The following is a 23,245-nucleotide window of genomic DNA, read 5'->3' on the forward strand; positions in this document are numbered from 1 at the left end:
AGACAGGGGAGAGACTGAAGTTATGCAACATGTCGTGCAAGCAACCGATCACTAGAAAGTCATGCCAAGTTAGACAACCACAAATAACACACAGAAACAGTGAGGGCAGAGGTGAGGTAGGTGTAGTATCTTTGGTTTAAACTCTGCAATCAAGGACCTCAGCCCAAGCAGTAATTACCTGAAGAATGAAGCATCTATATTTTCATTTTCATCTATTTTCCTCCTCAAAAGAAAGACTGCACATGCTAAACTACATGTTTTAACATTGTGCTTGTATAATGATATCTGTGTGTGTGTGTAAATTCATTCTTGACCTTGAGATTGGCATGTGTGACAAATAATCTTAACCTAATCTCAAAAGGTCAATTTACAAATAGGATTTTTTTTAGCCTTCTACCACATCTCGCAGTTTTCATCAGTGTTCAGAACTGGACAGCGTGTGATTACGAGATCTAAATATGAATTGAATTTTCACAATTCCTGCAAATCTGAAATGTTATATGGGAAGTAGCATTGGAAAAGTGCCAAATGGAGACAGTATTGAGTGCAATGTAATGTGTGATGATAGGAAGCTGTAGCTCAAACTGGCTGAAATCATCAATGTTTTTTCAGATAAGAGGATCACATTCCTGTTTGATTAAAAGTGATTTTATTACATGCTAGGAGGATGTTTGCCTGAGGCCTACTCAACTATCTTACCAGTAATGTGATATTTCTCCTGGTAAACAAGAGTTACTAACAGCCTTCAAGCTGTCACTGTTTCGAGAAAATAACACCAAACTGTTGTGAAATGAATGAAAGCAGCTCTGATAAGCAATAGGAAGAAGGAGGAGGGGTTCTTGTGATGGGGCCAAACAGAAGATCTGAAATTCATCATTCTTATTGAAGATGGTGGCATCTTCATATTAACTATCTGTGTTTGTCATTTTCCCTCTGGGTGGTTTGTTGGAAATTAAAGGCATACTCTGACATTCTAAATATCAGCATTTTATTTTCCTTTTCCTCTTGGAGACATAAGCTGTCAAGCTGAGAGAACGTCCAGAGGGAACACATGTAGATTACACATTGCAATAGATTACACATGCAAACTAATCCAGAAAAAAATATTGCAAATGAAAGTGGAGGTGGATTCGTCAGCTTTCAAGTCTGGAATGAATGGAAAGCTCTCAGTAGAGCCATGACAGCAGCTCTGTAATCCATTAGCTAACTTCAAAGGTAGTCTTTTAGTTATAAAAACCTTCTCCTCTTTCCTTTTCCTCTACTGGGCAAGAAATGCAAGCCTGACCTTTTCCCAAAGTGAATACACACAACCTGGAGAAGGCAAACAGAGGCTGAAACAGGAGCTCAGTACCACTTTTGCATATCTTAGTTTTCCTCAGCTTCCTCATTTGCATTTACAAATCTTGATGGATTTGTTGTCACTCGTGACAGAATGCAAAACACACACGGGACAAAAGATAAACATGAAGTAATACTGTGTAAAAAGCAACGCAGATAAACGTGGGGATTTTTAGACATCATTTTCCTATACATCTCCCTGCAGATATTGACAACAGCCTGTATGTTAATGGAATAAAAATACTTCTAAAGAGCAGGAGCAGCAATATTGTGGTTCATCATCAAACTATAAAGGTGGTTGTTTGATGTGACACTAACCCTCTCCGCTGCTGAGTAAATGTTACGAGACTAACCTTCGTGTGATGTCAAAGAAAACCATTTGGGGAAAAGAAAACATTATTCTTTCTGGAGCTGTTGTTGCTCTTCAATTCCTAACAGTTACATTTATTCATTTAGCTGACGCTTTTATCTAAAGAGGTTGCATGCCTCTGGAGCAACTAAGCGTCTTGTTCAGGGACACATTGGTGGACATGTCACAGTGGGATTTGAACCTGGGTCGCTCACACCAAGGGCATGTGTCTTATAGACTGCACCATCACCACCCCTAAATCCTTAATGAGTAAACTTTCTACAATGGGTTGCATGTGTACATGACAGCAGAAAAGTGCATATGGGAATAGAGAGCTGAAGTCCTGACATCACTTACAGGCTTCTGTAACTCACTGTAGATTCCTTTCATGTTTCTCTCTGAAAAAATTAATCATGTTCCTGGTGTTCTAGGATCAATACATATCTACTACTGCACTTTTTAAGTACTGTATGACAAAACAGTTCCAAAATCTAATGAAAAGCCTGAAACTGTACTTATTAGCATATAATATATTAACCAGCATATTAATGCCCATGATTTTGGAATGAGACATTCAACAATGAAAAATTGGTGTACTATTTTGAGTGTCCATATAGTTTCTCACTTCTACAGCAGGACCCAGAAGTTCCAGTTACACTTCAGCCGTCTGTGTAGGCTTGTAGCTGGTCATGACTGAGGCTATAACTGAGGCTTATGAGATGGCATCACCTGTGATGAAACCCCCAAACAATACCAACATTGTGTGTTGTTCATTACACTTTTGAAATACATTCAAAAGCTATTTAATCCTGGCCTAGTGAGAAGGTTATAACTTTTATCCAACCTTTCCACTGGGATTACAGCAAACCAGGAAGTATAATGTGTGTGCGCACACACACACACACACACACACTCACACACACACCATGGCCCTCCATCACTGACGGGAACAGAGCAGTGGCTCTGTGCTTTTGGGGCCACTGGCACACATTCAAAATAATGTACTCTGGTTTCACAATTCAGATCCCTTCTCAAACACACACACACACACACACACACACTGGCTCTTGTCTGGGTCACACAGCAACGTAATTAGGTCTGTTTTGTGCTGATAGAGAAACGGTAATGTGATATACACACATGCTTCTGTGATTAAAGACAGAGCCGACGGCAAAAAGAGAGGACAGAGTAGAAGTAGAAGTAAAACTGTGAGGCAACAGGGATCCAAAATAAAAGATATATAAAAACTCGATGCTGTATTTGATACATTGCATGAATAATTATTTTGTTGAAGAAAGAGGACTGAAAAAAGATTTTACTAATTTTTTCATGCATATTTTTATGTTGAATAAAAAATGTATCATCTCTTATCTATCATTATAATTGTTTTGAATGTTTTGTGAAACAATCCACTGTTTGGCAAGTGTTTGTCATGTTTTGACCATAAAGAATAACTAAAACTATCTGTCTGTTTCTTCAACTTTCACTCAGGAGCAAAAATCTGCCTTTAAACTTTAAACAAAAAGTGATTTGAAATTTTGTGATAATTATCAATATCAACTGATGCAATTTTTTTGTATCTTGATAACATTTTGGCCATATCACCCAGCCCTACATGCAACATGAATTTAAAGGCATCTTTGAGATTTTAGAGATGATGGATTTATTTCTACGCACAAACGCAAGAATGGCCATTATACATACATAATCTATGTGTGTGAATGCTTCAGTGGTGGCAGGGCCAGATGGCATTGCCCTGGGGGGAGTGAAGAGAGAGAGAGAGAGCTGTTATTGCACTTCATGCTGTTAACTTCTGTTATTGCTCCTCAGACTGTCTCCTCTCCACATTCCCTTCAATTATTGTGTAAGTGATATAACGCAAATGAGCAAAAAATGGATTTGGTATTTTGAAAAGTACTTACAAATGGAGAAAAGTAAGCTCTGCAAATTTGCATCAGTGCATTACCAATGTCTGCATTACAAAACTATAACATATTTGATTTAATATAAGCTTGGCTTGTAGTCCCAATGCATAGGAAACTCCACAAATATAGCATATCACAAAGAGTATAAATCAATACAGTAAGGCATCAGTAATTCATAGTAAGGCCAACACATATCATATGTAATGATAGGGAAAAGTAAACAGACATCTAGAACAGCTCTCACAAAGTGAAGTACCTACAAACAGGGTCTGAAATTAACTTTTGAAATGTACGCATCAAAGGAAGGAATAACACACTTAGACATTATTTAATGTAAATAATGGTGTCATTCAATGTTCAATATATATACACAAATTACATTCATGTTTGCATGCACAAAAGGCCCATGTCTTTCAGTACATGACAATCACTCCACCATATTTAACAATTACTAACAACCAGGTATTTCAGTTGCTACAGACAAGAAATACAAAGCACTTAAGAACTTGAAGTTCAACACAGTGTATTATACACTGAGTGCTCCATACAAAACCCACAGTTCAACCACCAATGAATGAGAGATATCTCCCGTAATCCGGCCGGCGTGCTAACCAGCTGTCACTCAGGGCAGGCTGGGCCTCGTGAAATTGGTTTGAGACGCTGCCATAGATTTATTAGCGATTTCCATGAAATTTTGTTAACATTTACATCAGCATGAATTTTTATGTAGCGCCATCATCAGGTCACAAATTTCAGTTTGTCCAATAATTTGGTTTATGACTAAACAAGCAAAACAAATCACATTCCCATCAGCTTCAACTATACTTGGTGTGGTAAGTCCGAGAAGACCCAGCTCTAACGTCAGCATCTTGATTAGCTCACTGATCAAGTAAATTCTGGTTTTCTCACAGATGATCTGACGTGTTGCGATTGGTTCACAAGGGTTTTGCGAGTGTTCAGGGTCATGGACTCCGGAGAAAAGACGGGTGTAAGCTGGCCCAATTTATATGGTTGCTTGAGTAGAACGCAGTGTTTGGGGAATGAGTCTGAATTGCGAGTATGCTGCCGAAGGTCAAGACGAAGGGGAGATAAAGGGAAATGACCCCGAACGGGTGTGAACGTAGCTTCTTAGGTTCGGGACGACTGAGTGATGCAATTACGTTGTACTAGTTGTGACGGTGGCGGGAGCTCTTCAAGGTGGCCTTTAGCATGAGAGAGAGCTATGCTGTTAATGTTAAGGTTTTGGCGCCTATTCCGCTGCGTACCATCTATCCTTTTAGAACCCCCAAACCCTGGACAGGGAGCGAGCAACGGGAGGCTTTGGCATCCCGGTGCCGAAGCCCCTTTTTTCTTTGTTTGAACGACTGCTTGGATTGAAATGATTTTAGCCGGAAACGACTGTCAAAGGTCGAGGCGAGTTTGAAGCGACTGAGCTCGAAACAACTGTGGTTTACAACGACTTGGTCGTTTGCAATGACCATGAGCCCGATGTGCGCTCGAAAAGACCGTAAACCTGATGTGTGCTCGAAACAACCATGCTGGCTGCTGATTATATTTTGTATTATTAATCTGAAAATGCAAAGTAACTAGTAACTAGATTAATGAAACTAATGTAGTAAAAGTAGTAGGAAATGAAAAGCACCTCATGTTCAGTAACCTTAGGCAACCTTTTCCTAAGGTTAACTATTACCTTTTCCTAGTTTTTTTCACCAAATAGTTTAATTTGCCTGAATATAACAGATGTATAATTAATTGAGGCATCCCATCAGAAAACATTCATATGAATCATTTTTAGATTTAAGTATTTGAAACAAAACGCAGACGTCTTTGCTCTTCTGCTTGCCGTCTAAATTTCTCGGAAAGCATATTATCAGCTCTGTCTGTGCGTGTAAATCAATAAAAAAGCTGGCTTGTTTGAGGGGAATTACACCTTAACCTTAACTTTCAGAGTGAGGATCATTTTGACTTTCCCCTGAAAAGAAAACAGGAAGTGTCCATCTGTTCCCAGTGAGACGAATCAGGGCAGAGAATTGGCTGTGGTGTCATAGTTGCCCTTAGTAACCAAGGTCGACAGATGACAGCAGCTAATTGGAAAACTAATGAGGTTCAGAAACACAGCCTGGACTGGTGTGTATGTGTGTGTGTGTGTCGACGAAGAGAATAACGACGTCCAGAAAAAAGTACAGAGCGAGGGGTCAGCCTTGTCAAGAACAGATGCTCATAAAACAAACAAAAACCTTGTCAAAGAACAACTCCAGTATAAAATGAAAAGCTTGTAGATTGATACACGACACGTTATAATTATTATGACATTTTATAGATAATTGTATTATATATGAAGAATAGTTTAAACCACAATTAACCATCAGGTTTCTTCAACTTTCACTCTGGAGCAAAAATCAGCCTTTAAACTCGAAAGAAATAAGGATTTGGAACTAAGCATCAAAATGATTGATATCAAAAGATATGAAACTTCTTATCGTGATGACATTTTTGGCCATATCTTCCAACCCTGTTGTGACCTTTTCAGTAAAATAGATTTTTGGAAGGTAATTTTGCAGATTAAGCAATGAATCAGAAACATACTATTTTAAGAACATGAATCATGGTGTGGTAAAGAAATTCACTTAAAGCCAAGGCAGCACGATTGCCAATAAGTTGTGCGTACATAAAATGTGTGCACGTATTTTCTATGTCTCAGAATTCAGAATTTAAAACAAACAAGAGATTTTTTTCAATTCTTTGCAAAATGGTTCAGCATTAAGTGCAACTGCAAAATAGTCTTCCTTATGATGATTCATGACATCACTATTACACAGATAGGCAGATAGAAACACAGACACAGAGGGAGAGAGAGAAAGGTAAACTGATGCACCTGGCTGATTAGATAACCAATTTGAGACTGTCATAATTTTTGCCAATGCCAACTATGTGTCTCTGTGTGTATAAATCAAATGCTTTTTGGCTGGACAGCTCTATAAATAACTTTGGCATTATTTTAAGGGACTACATTTATTGGGAGACAGGATCTACAGATCGCTCACTTGATGGAATAAATATATGTATAACAGGTTTACCACTTTGCTAGCACTACATACACACAAACATTATATATATATAATTCTTCTTCTTTTTTTATTGCTCATATGTGATGTTTTGCTTTAGCAGCATTGTTAAACCTAAACATTCATGCCAATAAAGCATATTAAATTGAATTGAATTAAATGGGATAAAAGTCCAAAGTCCAGTAGAATAAAACACAAAAAAGGGAAAGAGGGAGATAAAGGATTAGGAGTAGGTGGGCAGCAGATGTAAAGAGGAAAAATGGAGGGATAAGGGCAAGAGATTTGTCCTTGATCTTGACACTGACTGAAGTCAAGTGACATTTTGTATTGGAGATTTATTATTGGGAGCAAAACTGTGACATGGTGACAAAAGAGTAATAAAAAGTGAGTACGTCTTTTGCAGAATTTCACACCCAGACACACACACATATATACACAAAGAGTTATCCGAGGGCCATCAAATGGCCTACAGCCACTTGCCTCTTAAAAGTGGAGATTAAACCACAACAGACAGAGGATTATAGAAAAAACAAAGAGCACTGTTGAAAGAGAGACAGAAAGAGATGGAGAGAATCTGGAATGAAGTGGAGAACAAGCAGAAAGATGGTGGTACAGAAACAGAGAAAGAGGATAAGATATGTGATGGAGAAACAAATGGGAATTAAGACGAGAGGTGGAGGAGGAAAAGCCATTGCATGCATGAGAAAGACAGAGGGAGGTGAGACTGACATAAAGGGCAGAGAGGATTTAGATGATAGGAATCGTTATTATTTGCATTACAATGGTGATGGAGGGAGGATGTGAGAAAAAAAGGAGACTATAAATTAAAGGCTCCATCAAGGAAGAATCGTTTAAAACAGCGCATGAAGGATATCGTCACAGTCATAACTGGAACCTTCAGACACAAGGCCACATGCAGGGTTTCATTTCAAGACATGATATATACCCTTTGGAAAAAATAGGCATTTTTACAACATTTCCAAAATACAGGTGGTGTTTCTTTTCCTCATACAAGAAATGCATATTGGAGATATGTCTTTGAATCTGGACTTTACCTTACAGACACATCCACGACTCCTTCTGTGAATGACAGGCTATAGAGAACGGCTGGCAAAATAAACCGCATTTATTGTATTTATTGTGTAGCTGTAATTAAACCTCTTCTGAAAAAGCCCAAACTTGATCCGGATGTTTTAGCCAACTATAGACCTATATCTAACCTTCCATTTCTCTCTAAGGTTCTGGAGAAAGCAGTTGCTAAACAGCTGTGTGACTTTCTACAGAGCAATAGTTTATTTGGGGATTTTCAGTCAGGATTTAGAGCTCATCATAGCACAGAGACAGCACTTGCATTATTGCATCAGACAAAGGACTTGTCTCTGTACTGGTTTTATTAGATCTTAGTGCTGCATTTGATACCATTGACCATCAGATCCTTTTGCAGAGACTGGAACATTTCATTGGCATTAAAGGAACTGCTCTAAGCTGGTTTAAGTCCTATTTATCAGATCGATTTCAGTTTGTACATGTTAACGATGAGTCCTCCATGCACGCCAAAGTTAGTCATGGAGTTCCTCAAGGATCTGTCCTCGGACCAATCCTCTTCACTTTATATATGCTTCCTTTAGGCAATATTATCAGGAAACATTCCATAAGCTTTCATTGTTATGCAGATGATACTCAGTTATATCTATCGATCAAGCCAGATGAAACTCATCAGTTAGCTAAACTTCAAATGTGCCTTCAGGATGTTAAAACCTGGATGACCTGTAATTTTCTAATGTTAAACTCAGATAAAACTGAAGTTATTGTTCTGGGGCCTAAGCACCTCCGTGACGCATTATCTAAAGATATAGTTTCCCTTGATGGCATCGCCCTGGCCTCCAGCACCACAGAAAAACTAGTCCATGCATTTGTTACTTCTAGGCTGGATTACTGCAATTCCTTATTATCAGGCTGATAATAAGGAATGTTCTGACAGGAACCAGGAAAAGAGATCATATTTCTTCTGTTTTAGCTTCTTTGCATTGGCTTCCAGTAAAATCCAGAATAGAATTTAAAATCATTCTTCTCACCTACAAAGCTCTTAATGGTTAGGCACCATCTTATCTTAAAGAGCTCATAGTACCTTACTACCCCACCAGAGCACTGCACTCCCAGAATGCAGGGTTACTTGTGGTTCCTCCTTGTGAGTCTCCAAAAGTAGACTAGGAGTCAGAGCGTTCAGCTATCAAGCTCCTCTCCTGTGGAACCAGGTTCCAGTTTGGGTTCAGGAGGCAGACACCATCTCCACTTTTAAGAGTAGGCTTAAGACTTTCCTCTTTGATAAAGCTTATAGTTAGGGCTGGCTCAGGTGAGTCCTGAATCATCCCTTAGTTATGCTGCTATAGGCCTAGACTGCCGGGGGATTTCCTATGAAGCACTGAGCTCCTCTCTCCTCTACTTTCTCTCCCTCTGTATGCAACCTCATCCCATTATTACATGTTACTAACACAACTTCTCCCCTTTCCGGTAGTCTTGTGCTTTCTCGTCCCTCTCCTCTCTCCTCCTATCACTTCCTGCAGGTGTTTCTGGATCTGGAGCTGTGGAGTCTGGATTTGTGGCTGCGGGTCACCTGCTGCCCCCGTGTTCCTGCTCGACACCCTCTGCTGCAACAACTATTGTTACTAGTCCTATTGTTATTATAATCATTAACATTATGATTATTATCATTGACCCCCCCCCCCCCCCCCCTTCACCCCCAACCGGTCGAGGCAGATGGCCGCCCACCCTGAGCCATGGTTCTGCTCGAGGTTTCTGCCTCTTAAAAGGAAGTTTTTCCTTGCCTCTGTCGCCTACTGCTCCTGGTGGGAATTGTTGGCCTTCTGTAAATAACATCACAGAGTACGGTCTAGACCTGCTCTTTTATAAAAACCGCTGCGAGATAACTGTTGTTGTGATTTGGCGCTATATAAATAAAATTGAATTGAATTGAATTATTGATTAGTCTCTTCCAAATAATGAAGTGTGCATATTAGCTGCCTGGTGGTTTATAAAATTAGAACAGGATTAGAATTTAATATTTTAAACACAACTAAATGTTATTTCTAGAGCAGCAACAAGTTTAGCAAATTCCCTATATAAACTCTGATACTGGGTGGCGTTGATTGCAGACTATTATTCACTACCTGCAGGTAACGTTACCTGGTATGAGAGGAGCAGCTGAACAACAGTGTGCTACATTCTAAGCTATGTGGAAAACTAAACTAAATAGTTAGACTACAGACAGACAGCTTTCAATTGAGCTTGTTTGTAACGCTAATTGCCAAGCTAAAGTTAGCTGTGGTTGTGTAAAACAGAGGGTGAGAGACCGTGGACAGAGCAGATTAAAATCTCACTATCTACATGTTAATGCTTGTTGAACATATGTTTTGATAAAGTATTGTCTTTTTACTAGTGAAGGTTTTATTTACAGTAATGAGTGTGGCTGTCATCAACTCAAGTAATTTGGAGCTGCCTTCACTTCACTGTCTACCGCGACTGGATGTTGTGTGTGCGCGCGCATGTGTATGTGTGTGTACGAGCCAACACAGACAGCAGGGCATAGACTGTAGCCTGATAATAAACATGACGGCCTTTATTCCAAATTGTGTTTCGCTGCCCATCCCTAAATAATATTTCTAATTCATTGCATTTCAGGTTAAATCAGATTTGATTTAAATGATGTGATTCCTAGACAATGTAACATTGTAGAACCGGCTAGGCTCATGGAAGTATTGATAAGCTCTGACCTTATTGATTTTCAGGTTCTGAGAAATTTGAAAATGGGTACTTATAGAACCGGGTCTCGATTCCCATCTCTACATAACATGATTATCAGCAACCAGCTGATGATTCAAGTAATTTTCTCACCGGTGACCATGTTTCTTTCTGGCCCATTTTCACATCTCTTTTTTGTCTCAATTACAAAGTCATGACTGAGTTGGTTTTCTTCGCATTTATGAACAATTATAATCGCTATTAACCCCTTGACGTCTGAATTTTTTTACAATAAAAAAATTTGTGTTTTTATTTGCATGCAGGCTGATGTTAAATTGAGTGAAGATTGTTATTGTATATAGAACATAGAAAATATATAAATTCAGGTATGATGTAGGTATGATGCAAATTAGCGACAACAGGCATAAATGAGAAACCAGGGCTTGCAAAAGGTTCCGAGGTACGAATTGAATATGCACAAACAGGCATTGAGGGAATCCATGCGATATCTTGGCTTGCAGTCTTAAAGGAAGAGGTGTGATACGAATTCGCAACAATCGGCGTGAAGGGGTTAACTCCCATTTCCTAAAATTCAACATACACTACAATTTAACTGAACAGCTTGAAAGATGAGTATTGTGTATAGTCAGCTCCATTCAATTATTGGTGCACAGCACCCATTGGATGCTTGTCCTGGTATTACAGTACAGTTCAGACTCACCGACATGATCCACCATGTAAAATCAATCATCCTGTGACAGTTGGTTTTGTAGTTCACTATAGCAATCACTGATTAAGGCTTTAAAGATCTCTTAATTCACCTCTGTACATATCATGAGACACAATAAGCCAGTGATTAAATGACACTCATTTGTTCTCTATTGGGTCTTCGACCTCCATGATATGCTGCTTCAAGGTCAGGTCAGTTTTTTCCCCTTTAGTAAAAGGTTAATCTTCTATCCATCAGTCTATGTTTCTTTCTGTCTCTTTTCTCGTGTTTTCTCAGTCATTCTTGTTGGAAACTGAACCTTGTAACAGAAAATGGACATAAAAAAGTACATCTTTTTAGAGCAGATGCAAAAAAATTCCCATCCACCACTTGGGTTAGATTAGTGTACATGCCAGTTGCGGAATTACAGATGTGTCTGCATTTTTGAAAGGCCGAGACTGTTGTTGCTTGTTCAAAGAGAAATATACAAAATTCTAATTAGCAAGCGAGCTAACTAGATACTGCAGTGGGTAAAGTAGTGAGCTAACTCTTTAAAGATAATTAGCTTGATAGGTGTATTCAGCAGAAATTTTATTCATGCAAGACCGTAATAAACTGCAACTGAGTAGGTAAGCCTGTAGGTGTAAATCTGAATCAGAGATATCTGGACTTTCTGGAAAGTCAACAAACTTGATGGCATAATTGCTGCACAGCCACCAAAGCAGGAAGCTACATCTAAAATCTATCTAAAAATTTTCAGTTATTCAGTTGATTCAGCTAATTGAAAAGAACTACGTTTGTTTCTGGTGTCACTTGTTAAGGAACTGCTAACACAATAGAATTTATTGGTTTCTCATTGGAACTTCAAAAGGGGTAATTTGAGAAAAGTACACAAAAATATAACTAATTATAAAAACGTTTCTTTAAGCAGAGTTAATCATTCACTAAACATCAACCAAATAGTAAAGTTTCCCACTGACACCCACATGCACGTTGTATACAGGTGACAGCTTGTTTGCCGTGGCATAACATTTTTGATCTGGCATTTGACCAGGAATTCCTGTGGCTTTACACAGAACAAATATTACTCTGGTCAGACTTTTTACCTCCTTCTCCTTCTCCTCTGTCTCCTTTTTGGAGAGGTAATTTATGATTATAATTATAATTATTTAGAAATAAAACATCTTTACATTACAGTAAATCATTCGTTGGTTTTTGATCTGTGGGAATACGCCCAGCTAATCGATCATGTGTGTCACAGCTCTGCAGCCTTTTGTCACTGTCAACAGGAGTTACCATAAATGCAGAAAAACACACTTCAAAACACACTCTTAGCCATTGAAGCTGAATGTGCTGCTGGCACTAAGTGTGTGTTTGAGCTTGTGTGTGCATTGCCTTGCCTGTAAGAGGGTGTGTGTGCGTGTGTGTGTGTGTGTGTGTGTGTGTGTGTGTGTGTGTGTGTGTGTGTGTGTGTGTGTGTTAAGCCCTGGGTTCATGCAGAGTGTCATACAGAGCGTGGGACTCACTACTATATGACAATAACATCAAAACCACTCAGGCTTACTCTTTGATTTTACACACACACGCACACACACTCCTCCTCTCTCCACCCTCTTTTTTTTCCTTTTTCATCAGAGCTGACTCTGCATGTATGGCTGTCAAAGTCTTCCACTGTGCTTTAATCTGCGACAGGGACCAGCTCTGTAAATGATGAATGACTCCCAGCCCAATTTTTTGTCTGCATTATGTTCATGTAACAAAATGGAACACTGAGAACCTGTTTTACAGAAGAGTGCATTGTTGGATCGTTGTCTCTAATTAGGTGACTTACTCACCCCTTTCATTAAAATTGCCAATTACAGGACACCATAGTTAAAGATCACTAGAGTTGTCAGTCTGTATGTGTTTGACTGTTGTGGAGACGTCTGTTGGAAAAGTTCTTGCAATATTTCCTAAAGGTATATATAAAGGTCACTTTACTTCTGTAAACAGAGTTGGGTGTTACCGAGGAGAAGCCCAAACAGGAGACTTTAAATGGATTAAGTTCTTCAAACAATTCTTGTTTAAATCATTACAATTGTATTCTTCTGACAAAATTTAAATGCCGCTAGGCAGTGTAACCTGACAACACTGAAAACAAGGCCAGCAAACAGTGTGTCCCTGAGTACAGCTATGTGTCTCATATGGTTTTATTTCTTTTCTTAAATCAAATGTTTAATAAATAAATGTGAGGAACAAAATTCTATCTTGTAAATCTCATGAGGAAACTGTCTAATGTTAATATGCATTAAAAAAAGAAAAGGAGTAAACATAATAATTACTATTATAAATATTACATTCCTTTTATAAGAGGAGGCTGAATCAATTCATTAAGTTTTTACCTGTTTATTCTGTGCAGAGTTATGGCTTTTAGATTCCGGGGTGATACTTTTCAAGGATAACATTATCTCAGGTGTCCACCACGAATACACATTAATAAATCTGCTTAAAAATAATAGAAATAAGACGTGAGAATCATCATGTTTTTAAGTTTTCTTCAGTATCAAAGTAATCCAGTGCAAACAGCAACTGCTAACAGCTAATTCTGCATACTTTTAATGGTGCCAGTTTACCAAAATGTTAACAAATCTAAATCTGACTCGAAAAGTTGGTCGACTAAGATTCTTCGGTTTAGTTGACTATTAGGAAGTTTATCCCTGATATCTATGTAAGACAATGAATAACAACATTGTTACAAAATCCGTTAATATTGTTAGTTATAATAATGTAATCAATATTTTTTTAGCATTAGAGTAGATGGCGGGTGTGCAGTTGTAACAGTGATAATACACATGTTGCACAAATGCCACAAAATGTGCAAAAACTTTATTATCTTAAGTTTAAAATCTATTTCTAATACAGTTAAACGGATTTAATCATGATGGGCAGATGCTTTCAAAATACCACTTCATTGTAATCTGGGACTAATGTGTTTGGTCAAAATAAGTACAAATATTTGGCACACATTATTAGATACACAATATGTATCTTTTTAGAAGCAGAGACTACATGTTTTGATATTTACCACCTGAAATTGATGAAAGATGCTCAGGAATGTTTTCTGGACAGAGTAGTGACTTTATCAGTACATCAGTGATTTTGACCTCTCAGTGTATTAGCCTGTGTTTGTGTGTGTGTTTGTGCGCTTGTGTGTGTGTGTGTGTGAGTGAGAGAGAGAGAACGAGGAAAAGTCATTGATTGTGTCCCAGGCCTGAGGGGCCGCCAAGACAGCTTGACTGGTGAGAACAGATGGCAGGCAACTGTGAGACTGTGTGTGTGTGCTTGTGTGTGCGCGCTACAGAGAAAAGTCTTTCCTTGTAAGTGTGTTAGGGAGAATATGTCAATAGAAGTGAACGTGGTTATACTATACTCAGTGTGTGTGTATATGTATATGTTTCTCATTATAAGAAGATGTGTACTCACCCTTCAAATTCACACACACACACACACACACACACACACACACAACCCCCCCCCCCACACATGATGCAGCCCCTGCTGTGACTATCTTCACACTTCAAACAAACTACAAACTCCAGGATTTTTTCGTCCTCCATTCTTCATAACACACACACACACACACAGGTGTCATTTGAACGTGGCAAACTTCTGCTCAATCTGGGTCACAGATGGTAAAATAACTGTACATTTACACTGAGTAGATAATAGGAGAACTGACTAAATCATCATTACAAGCACTGCTACAAAGGTGGGTCATACTATAAGTTTAAAAAAAATCTAAAGTATTTCTCTTATATCTACTGCATTGTGCATCCAGACACTATTCCCAAAACTAACTTATTTTCAGATAAGCGTTTGCACCTTTGCAACAATCCAAACGTTACAATGAAGAAATCATTGTGAGTCCTGCTGGCCGTGTTAAGACGCATATAACCACAGGGTCAATGCACAAACATGGACCTTTGCTGCATATCATAACCATCTCTCTCTCTCTTCCCCCAGTTCCTGTCTGCCTCTATTTCTTCAGCAGTTCAATAAAAGGCTTTCAGGCAATTGCGGCATGTCAAAGTACGTCCACTAAAGTGCTTTTTTGAGAGGATCAGATTGTTATAACTATTTTACCTCTCTGGTCTACCGATGCCTCGATCAATTAGATTGTGTTATTGGGCGACTTTAGTTTTTTAAAGCCTTTAAAACACCAGTCACAGAATAACAGAAACATACTAACTGACCGAGGCAGCGGTAGACCAGCAACTTCCGTGTTCTGCTAGGTAAAATGACTTTTTACTAGTTTACTAGTTTTTAATCAATGGTGGCTTTGACAAGAGCGATATTTTTACTGTATCTGATTAAACAAAAAGGATCTTACTCTTTAAAACAAGGTCTATCTGTAGGGATCCTTTCCACAATGTTGTCAGACACATACTAATAACAATCTGAAACCATTATGTTGCAGCCCTGTTTCGCTGCTGCCGACTGCAGTGAGCTTGCTCACTACTGGACCAGTTTTTAAAGAATGTTGTCCCAATTAACCACATGATAGACACTTAAAGGTTGAAAATTACAAAGTTACCCTTTAAGATCAACTTAGGGTAAAGTCATTCTTTCTTGATGTCAGTCAAGTCTGTTTTTGCATGCACTCCTTCAAGGGGAGGTCAAAGGTCAACCACATAAAAGTATCCTTAGAGCTGGTAGGGAAAGAAGTGTGCAATGTTTTTGCTTAGTGGAGCAAAGCAAAGGGATAAAAATTTTAAAAACTTCCCCCCAGCTCGTAAAATAAAAAAAGAATAAGGATTGTACATGTGACTGTATTCTTATTTTTCCTATATATCATAGTCTTTTGTCACCCTCTACTCAATCTATATGTGACCCCCTAAAAACAACCTTGTCTGCCCCTTCTCTGTTTCTTGTTTCTGTCCCTCTTTGTTGCTATTTCTCTTTCTCTCTCTGTGTCTGTTATTCCACAGTCTGACCCAGTATATATGGCCAAATCAATTGCCACACTTCTGGAGCCAAAGCTCCAAGGCTCAGCTGTGGCTCTCTCACACATCAAAGCACAGACACAGAATTATGCAACGGTCTTATAGGCAGCAGTTTAGAGTTACCAATATACATATTTTACCAGGAGCCATTTTAAAATGAAGTCTGGGATTTCTACTGTGCAAAGATAAACAAAGATGCACAAATCTCAAGTGTCTGAAAGATATTGAGAAGAGACTGATAAGGCAAATCTTTGAGGGAAAACTAGAAAAACAGCACAAGAAATGCTTTCCTTTCTCTCAACTGCAGCCCTGTTTATGATGGTCACACACTGCAAAATTGTGCTGAAAATTATTTATAATAAGCCTTCCATGAATAAATAAAGAGAATAAAGTACATTTTCATCAAGTCATCACTGTAAACTGTATGAATATGAGCCTATCTGCATTGGCATTCTGTCTCTCACTACTTTCAAACTTCCCTGGCCTGTCTGTGGCTCTCATTCTTACTTTTTAAAAAATGAAGTCACAAATATATGGTTTCATTCATTTTAAAATGGCAAAACAATTTCCTGAAGCATATGGACACTGTAGTTTTTAGCAAACATTAATCAAACAGGAGTAAATAGTTTTTGGGAACTCTCAGCTGCAGACTTAGTGTGCTAGAGATATACTGTAATGGAGGTGACACTAAGGAACAAGCTATATCAGTGTATATCAGACAATAGTATTTGGTTTTGGTCTTTCTATTTCCACTTGTTGAAAATAAGAAAAAAATCACTTGATTTATCCTTAAGAAAACAATGAGCTAGAGGTAGCCTACCATTACAACTAAGGGTTTACATACAAAAATACATATAATAGAGCATGTAAGAATTTTAATCCATACTCTTTCTTGCTTCTAATCTTCTACATCTTTAAAATAAGAAAATATTTTCCCCTTCAAGACAAAAGATGTTAATGCTGGATCGAAACAACAGCAACACAAAATTGTAAGGAGCTGTAGCTGCACAGCCTGCATCAGCGTTAAGTGCCTGTTGCTCTAGGTAACCACGCCCTTAACTGCTGCTGCCAAACAGAAGCAAATCGACGGAAGCCAGATTGTTTTCTTTGGAGTTTGAAGATTCAATTCTTGTTCACTCGTGTTTGGTGTTCTAGGTTGCCAGAGTACACCTCGCCTAAATTAACACATGCAGTACCACAGAAAAACATCAGTACAAAATTAATTATATGCTTACCGAGTCCTTACCATGAACTCAAAGTTATTATGTTTGCGTTTGTGAGTGTGTATTTATATTCATGTGGGGACCAGAATGCACAATGAGAATGAGCGACGGAGACTTGTGTCAATGTGGAGATAAAAATTGAGGTCCCCAAGGGTAGAAGCGCAGCTTGAGGGTTAAGACTTGGTTTTAGGGTTCAGGTTACAATAGGGTTATGGTTAGGCATGTAATTGTGATGGTTAAGGTCAGGGTAAAGGGCTAGAGAATGCATTTTGTCAATGACCTGTCCCCACTGGGATAGAGGAACAAACGTGCGTGTGTGTGAATGTCGTCCAGGCATTTGGGCACCATCTGCCCCTGTTGGTTCTCATGGTAACCATCACCAGCTGTGTGGTGGTAAATGTTCACTTCACACACTGCCTGTCATGCTTTCCCATTCACACACACACACACACACACACACCTGTTCTCTCACCTCTCGCTTTCTGTCTCACACACTCTCCTCATCCCATGACTCTCGTACCAAATCACTTCAAGGCTAATTAGCATGGTTTCCTAGTTGATAGCTCAGGCCAGTTTGTGATTCACCTGCTGAAACATCCAAGCTTGAGCAGATTTGAAAAAGATTTGTTTCAAAAGATATATTAATGTGACACACAAGAGTTTTGTTTTTGTCTATAATCCATTTAGTATCAGTCACTACTGCAACACTTGTGGATGAAATACATGGTTTATATCCTTGGTAGTGAAAGCAGACTGCTCAAACAGAGCCACAAAAGTTAATGTAACAACCCAGGGCCAGAATAATTATACAAAAGGTGATTTCTTCTGGTTTAAACGAAATTCACATAATTTTACCATATTACTGACTCTATCCAGTGTGTGCAACTTTTACACATAACCTTTTTGCAGTTCACAGTATTAAAAAGTATTATTTTGAAAATAACAAGCATTTTAAAAAATCAAAAAAAACCAACAAGCATTAATGTTGTTTAATATGATGATAATATGATATCTTTGAGTGTGGTTGTTGCTGGATTACAAATGATATTGGCTGGTTTATAAACAAATTATGACTTCAACAAAACCATGATGGTTTGTTCAGTACAACTAGTCCGCTAAGAAGTGGACTCAACACAAAACAGCAGAAGGTAAAACTTTATTTTCCAGGCCAAAAAATCCAAATCATTGTACAAAGTTTCCCAGAAAGAACCAGGTAATTTGGGAAATTGGAGAGTGCCCATTTGGTAAACTTCTAATTAATTCCAAAAGCTTGTCTAAACCATGTCTATTAAAAACTGCTGAAATGGCTAATCTGAAGCAATCAGGTTTGGTATTGTTTAAAACTTCACGATACCAGTATAACAACCAGTACCCTTAAAGCGGTACAGATACCAATGGAGTACTTCATTCGATACCTTGCATAAAATGCCACCTGTTGAAGCCATAGTATTACATTACATTAACCCCTTTAGCTGACGCTTTTATCCAAAGCGACTTACAATTGCTACATATGTCAGAGGTCACACGCCTCTGGAGCAATGAGGGGTCAAGTGTCTTGCTCAGGGACACATTGGTGGATGGGTCAGTGGGGGATAGAACCCGAGTCTCTCACACCAAAGGCGTGTGTTTTATCCTTGTGCTATCACCACCATAGTACTTGATAGGTAGCCTATTATTATTTTTATTGTTGTTATGGACATGCAAGGTTATCTACTTTATTTTTATCTCGTTTCAAATAACTGTTACATAAAAGTATTGGGAAATCACTCCTCATCCAAATTAGTTCTTCCTCACTGGTAGTCCTATTATACAGGGAAAGCTGGCAATTTTTTAAAATATTTGAATGAGAGAGGAGGAGTGAAATAGTTTAGTGACAAATAAGTTGTGGGGAACAAATTTAAGGTATTTTTTGATAGGTGTGTTGAAAGTAAACAACAGAAAATTATTTGTTAACTTTTGATCAATAAACTGAATTGAAAGATCTCTGCAAACCTCTTCCAAAAATGACAGTCACAAGTATAAATCGAGTAAGGAGTCTGATTAAACTAATCACTTAACTACACAAAAGACACACAAACAGAGGAAAAGAGAGGCTGCACGTCCAGCCGATCAAACCAAAGCAGCCGCAGCCCGAGGCTCCAGTGAGTAAAATCAGCTGGTAGCTGCTGCGCCACAAAAGTGAGAAATGATTTGAATAGCAAATAAAACAAAAATGCACAGAGAAGTGTGCAGGCCTTTTTTAAAATACAGTTTATGGTGCAGGCACATAAAGGAAAAAAGGCGTGCTCTTCTTTTTCTTTCGTGTGTTGTTTGCGTGTTTGGCTGCTCGATGGCCGTTTCGGTCGATACCATAAAGGTAGCCAATAGCGATACCCATCCCTTGTCCTTAGCCACTGCTGGTAAGGAGCTGTGGGTTTCCAGTGCGGCCACCAGAGGGATTAATACTTCACCTGAGAGCCATTAACTGCATTTCTGTAAAATGCACACATTCATCTTCTTTTCCTTCCTCTTCATCTTAAAAGCAGTACATATATGGCCTGTTTATCTCCACACACACATACACACAATCTGTCTCTTTCTGTCAGCTTGTCTCCATGTTTCTATTCTATTTAAATAATACAGAGATGACATTTATTCTATGTTATCCCAAATTAGTAACCACTCCTGTGTCAAGTAAAACATTTAATGGCTTCTTTACCTCCCTTAAGCCTTTTCAAATGTTAAAACTTAGCAATAATTTTGTCAATGGTGACCTCTGTAGGTTGCATTTTGCATATGCACACACCAACAAACTAGGCAGATACTTGTGTGTTGTCCACACACCAACATGATGTAACTAAATTCACTGTTCATCAGTAAATATTCCAAAATCTTTCCAAAGGCAAGAGGAAATGTCCTCAGAACGACATTCAGGTAAAAAATACTAAATGCTATATAAAAAAATGAACAAAAGACGGCCGTTTAAGTGCAACCTGGACAATAACTGGATGAGCCATGAATCCTGAAAGAACACTGATTTTCTCACTGAAGAATATGAAGGCATCTTGTTAATGGCTGCACTTGAGGTGGAAATGGATCACATGGCAAGAAAATTATCCGAGACACACAACCAACTTTGGTGTAACTAAAGAAGAAGAATTTAAAGATTTGAAATGGCCTTGTCAAAGTCCACACATGAATGACATTGGACTGTGGCGGGTTTCTAAAACAAGAATTTCATGCCTGCTGAGCTGAAGCAGTTCTGCATGAAAGGTCGGGGTAAAATTAATCCCACCTATTATATATATATATATATATATATATATATATATATATATATATATATACACACACACACACACACACACACACACACACTTTATTCCAAATGTTCAATTCAATTCAAGACTTTTATTTGTCCCCAAGGAGAGATTAGTTTTGCCACAGTAACAAAGAATCTGACATACAGTACAGGACAACAATGACAACATCGATTAAAAATACAGGTTCAGACATATGGGTAAATAAATACCACAACATTAAAAGTTTAAGTTCAAGTGTGCCTTATGTGCAGACGTTATCTATTCTTTACAGATTTAAGCAAAGAGATAGCAGAGGGTACGAAGGAGAATTTCTATCTATTTACACGTTTGTTGTACAGTTCAGTTAGTTTTATCTGCTGAATCCCGATGATTTTGCTTCTAACTTTATTTACTATTGTGTTTTTCCATTTTAAACAAAAGAAGCATAACAGAAAATACATGAAAAAGTAAAGTCGGACTCAATAAAAGATTTATAAAACAATGTCATCAGGGATCTGTCCACTTGAAACTTCGCTAGCTTTCTCACACAGAAGAGACGTTGCTGACTTTTCTTACTCAGCATGTCTGTGTTTAGTACAAAGGTCAACTTGTTATCAATGATGATTCACCGATACTTGTATCACTCATAAATTATATATATATATAACAAAAAATTCCCCAAGCACAGCAACAACAATGAGGTGCTGGTAGATAGCAGGATAAGTCTATGAAAAATCAAAAAACAAACTACCACACATTGATCTGACTTACTACTTTATTTGTGAGCCCATTGCTTCTTCAGGCTCACACAGCCTTTAAACACATTAAAGTTACAAGAATTACAACATTAGAAGACCATAAATATCATAAATATTATAAGGCAAAATAGCCTGACATTCCTACTTTTAGCATATGTCCCTCGAGGGGAGGGGAGGGTATTTCTGTAACTAAACTTTCTCTGAAGGAAAAAACCCACCTCAGAGATAGACATAATAATCAACATTACAAGAATGGGCTCAAATCTAGTGTCTCATTCAGTCCATGAGGTTCAATTGTGTTCAATTCATGAATCCAAAAAGCTTCCCTTCTCAAAAGTTGGTTGATCATGTTACCCCCTCTTGGATTAGGACTCAATCTTTCAATACCAATAAATTTAAGGGAACCATGGTTTTTCTCTTTATAAGGCTTTTAATAGGCAGTTGGCGGTTATACAAAACACAGGAATAACTTTCTTACTTGTCCTTTGCTTATTGCATCTGATCTCAACTATGTGACTTAACAGTACTCTATAGTACCCCTTTACCATACCACAATATGTAAACAGCTGCCATAAACTAGTTTACACTCACTCTGGTGGACTTCAGTTACTTCTAAACAGGAACTCTAGACCTAAATTCTCAACAACCAAAGCTGTAAAACAGCCAAAATCTGGACAACGTCAAACGTCTAGATTAGATAACACCACTCTAGACTAGACAACAGTAGTGACCTTTCTAAACAGAGAAAGAAACAAAAAAAAACAAATCTAAATTTATTTATACATAAATAAATACATTCACTTCACCACATATTGCATTGAGTTCATAAACTCAAGGTGAAATATTTAAATTTACCATAAAAACATAAAATACATTCATTCACAGAATACAATTTGCCCAGCACTTTGTACAGAAACTCAGAATTAACATTTTATGAATGAAATCAGTAACTCACTGTTCTACTGTGCAGTTGCGTCCTCAGGACACGCCCACACACTCACCAAGAACTCCGCACGTGTATCTCTAAGTCAGCGAAAAAATATGAAATGAACATTGTTTATTTACAGCTTCAGTATACACTAATATAATGTGATTTTGTTTGTTAAAACACTCCATTGTCACTCACGCTGTCGCTGCTGGTCAGAGTCTCTTCCCCTTGTGGCGAATATACACACACTCACTCTGCTATCAATCGTCAGGAATCAGCTGGGACACCCAGGTCTTCATCTACCTTGGTCCGCTAGTTAGTTAACTCTTTCGTCTGCCGATCTTAAGGATTATTACTGTACTTTACCATGGGTTATGGAGATATCCTCCATATCGATCAACCAAAGTACATCCCTTGTCGTTTCTCTACACTGTGGGACCCAACACTTCCGTTTTTCCCCGTGTCTCGTCGGAAATTCTACCCTCTTGCGCGAGCCGTCCCATGTAGTACTCTTAAAGTGACAGTGCCATTAAATACAGAGGACAGTTATCGCTGCAGTAATCCCACCAGCAACTACATAACATTATAACCCACATAACACTATTTAACTCTGTACCCCTGGTTCACCTGGCTACATATATATGTATAAAACAGAGAATTATCACCCTTTTTCACTCTCGCCTCCTCTCAGCAGTATTCGAAGGCTCTGATGAACCCACTGTACACTACTTACAGTCAAAGTCAAAGTCAAAGTCAATGACTAGCTGGTAAACATAGTCGATCGTTTAGCAGCTAGAGGGCCAGATATTTCTCTCAGGTGTTGAGAGTCAATATTGAACTTACAATAGATTCATTAAGCGGACAGAAACAGGACTCCAGATGAAGGCTAATGACTCCATATCTGTAGTTCAGTGTAGTGTTTACAGCCTGTTTCTGTAGTGAAATTTTG

At 38.3% G+C, this 23,245-nt stretch overlaps 1 long non-coding RNA gene across 1 annotated transcript in view; it reads right to left on the reverse strand.

Moving 5' to 3' along the window:
• The window catches only part of LOC119888865, a 47,228-nt gene extending 24,481 nt beyond the window's left edge, over window positions 1–22,747 (reverse strand). The window contains exons 1-2 of the long non-coding RNA XR_005441962.1: window positions 22,495–22,747; window positions 22,324–22,391 (exon numbers count right to left, since the gene is read on the reverse strand). This is a non-coding gene — a long non-coding RNA (uncharacterized LOC119888865). The remainder of the gene's footprint in view (window positions 1–22,323; window positions 22,392–22,494) is intronic.
• Window positions 22,748–23,245: the final 498 nt, after the last annotated feature.

This window comes from Micropterus salmoides, unplaced genomic scaffold (assembly GCF_014851395.1).
Source record: "Micropterus salmoides isolate LMB-PRFRI ecotype aquatic unplaced genomic scaffold, ASM1485139v1 Ms_hic_scaffold_5, whole genome shotgun sequence".
NCBI lineage: Eukaryota > Metazoa > Chordata > Actinopteri > Centrarchiformes > Centrarchidae > Micropterus > Micropterus salmoides.